Genomic DNA, 2,750 nt, shown 5'->3' with positions numbered 1-2,750 from the left:
TTTTTTGTTTATTTGTTTCTCTTTGTCTTCTCTAGGATTCCGTCTTTATCTCGTTTTCCGTTTCTTTTCATCGGTTTGTCCCTCTACCCCCTCCTCTCTCTATTTATCTCTCGTCTTCCTCTCCCTTTCTTCTTTCTCTTCCTCTTACTCTCGCTCTCCCTCCCTCTCTCCCTTTACCTGTACCTCTTCCTCTTCCTCTTCCTCTTCCATTCCCTCCCCTCCCCTCTCCCTTTTCCATTCCCTCTCCCTCTCCCTCTTCCTCTCCCTATCCCTCGTCCTCTTTCTCTCCCTCCCTCTCCCCCCTTACCCCCTCCCTACCTCCTCTCTGCCTTTCCCAGCTTTGTGTAAGAAATTATAGCAGTAACTCCTTCACTATCTACTGGCAGTGGTGTCGGAATAAACTTGCCGCAACTTTTGTTTAACTTGAAAGTATATTTTATATTCAATTATGAGTTCTTTTGAGAATAGTAAGATGATGTTGGGATAATCACATAATCACGGTTTACAGAGGCCAATTCTTGTAAGTGTGTGTGTGTGTGTGTGTGTGTGTGTGTGTGTGTGTGTGTGTGTGTGTGTGTGTGTGTGTGTGGTTGGTTGTGTGTGTGTGTGTGAGCCTTCATCTCTCGTTTCCTTTCTTTCCTCCATTTCTCTTCCTCTCCTTCTCTCTCGCTTGCTCAGATTTAACACGAAGGATGTGTGTGTGTTTCGTGTGTCCCTTTCTCTTTCCCTTTCTCTCCTTCATTTCTCTCCTTCTCTCTGCTCCCTCGCCTACTCAGGTTTAACACGAGCCGGATTCAAGCTCGCCCTAGTCGATTGAGAACCCGAACACTATCTGGATTTAGGGATAGACGCTCCAGACATTTCCGTGTCAGGGGAAAGGGTCTATCACACTCGCTCACAGGGCCGCCCGCCCACTCCCTCCTCCCCCCTTGCGCTCTTCCAGTCTCTCGGTTGTTCGTTTGTGCGTGTTAGTTTCTTTTCTCTCTCTCTGTTTTCAACTCACAATTTACTTGTTCGTTCAGTTATATTCGGTGGTGTTCAGTCTTTCTTGCATTCTTTGGCACTGGAACTAGAGGAAAGAGAATCAGAGACAGAGAGAGGAAGAGGGAGAGGGTGAAGAGAGCGAGAGAGAGAGGGAAAGAGGAGGGAGAGAATGGGAGTAAAAGGAAGAGAGGGGGAAGAGAAAGGGGGGAAGAGAGAGAGAGACGGAAAGAGAGAGAGAGACGGAAAGAGAGAGAGAGACGGAAAGAGGAGGGAGAGAGGAGTAAGAGTTTGAGATAGAGCGGGGGTGGAGTGAGGTGGAGAGAGAGTGTAAGAGAGTGAGGTAGAGAGTGAGCATAAAAAACATGAACGAAAAAGGGGAACGAAGATATCGAGGAAAGATTGACGGGAGGAGGCATCAGTGCGCCCTTTATTGGGCTTATGCAACAAGTACTTATTATGGGCCAACAGAAGGAGACATCTGGTGCCCGAAGAAAGGAAGAAAGGGCAGTAACAGCGTGTGTGTGTGTGTGTGTGTGTGTGTGTGTGTGTGTGTGTGTGTGTGTGTGTGTGTGTGTGTTTGTGTATGTATGTGTATATGTATGTGTATGTGTGTGTGTGTGTGTGTTGTGTATGTGTATGTGTATGTGTATGTGTGTGTGTGTGTGTGTGTGTGTGTATGTGTATGTGTATGTGTGAGAGAGAGAGAGAGAGAGAGAGAGAGAGAGAGAGAGAGAGAGAGAGAGAGAGAGAGAGAGAGAGAGAGAGAGAGAGAGAGAGAGAGAGAGAGAGAGAGAGAGGTGGGGGGGGGGGGGGCTGGTAGGGAGAGACAGACAGAGGAAGAATATAATTATAAGACAGATAAGGATTTTAGAGTAAGTCAAAAGTTTTTTTTTTATAGCCTCGTGCAGCGAAAATGTTCCATACGATAGAACTAAAGCCCTTGTACTGAGACGAAGCGATAGTAAAATATAAAGTTTTTTTTTTTTTTTTTTTCTTTTAAGCGAACAGTAAGCTGCTGTTATATAAACTTTTGTAACTGTGACGCCCTCTTCATATGCGGGTCCTAAAAGCACGCCCCTGTGACGTCATGGGACTGATAGCCGCGCCAGTGCTTGTGTCTATGTGTGCATGTGTGCATTTTTCTCGTATTTGTTTGTTTGTGTATTTATGTGTGCGCATGCGTGTTTTTAGTCTCTCCCTCCTTCTCCCTTTCCCCCTTCCACGTCCCCCCCTCTTTCTCTCTCTCTCTTCTTTCTTTCTCTTTCTTTCTTTCTTTCTTTCTTTCTTTCTTTCTTTCTTTCTTTCTCTCTCACTCTTTCTTTCTCTTTCTTTCTTTCTATCTTTCTTTCTTTCTCACTTTCTTTCTTTCTTTCTCACTTTCTTTCTCTCTCACTCTTCCTTTCTTTCTCTCTCACTTCTTTCATTTTCTCTCACTCTTCCTTTCTTTCTTTCTTTCTCTCTCACTCTTTCTTTCTTTCTCTCTCACTCTTTCTTTCTTTCTCTCTCACTCTTTCTTTCTATTTCTTTCTTTCTTTTTCTCTCTCTTTCTTTCTCTCACTTCTTTCTTTTTCTCTCACTCTTCCTTTCTTTCTCTCTCACTTTTTTCTTTCTCTCTCACTCTTTCTTTCTTATTCTCTCTCTCTCTCTCTCTCTCTCTCTCTCTCTCTCTCTCTCTCTCTCTCTCTCTCTCTCTCTCTCTCTCTCTCTCTCTCTCTCTCTCTCTCTCTCTCTTTCTCTTTCTCTTTCTCTTTCTCTTTATCTCTCTC

The sequence above is a fragment of the Penaeus chinensis genome, chromosome 21 (assembly GCF_019202785.1).
Source record: "Penaeus chinensis breed Huanghai No. 1 chromosome 21, ASM1920278v2, whole genome shotgun sequence".
In the NCBI taxonomy this organism is placed as follows: domain Eukaryota; kingdom Metazoa; phylum Arthropoda; class Malacostraca; order Decapoda; family Penaeidae; genus Penaeus; species Penaeus chinensis.
This window is presented reverse-complemented; position numbering follows the sequence as displayed.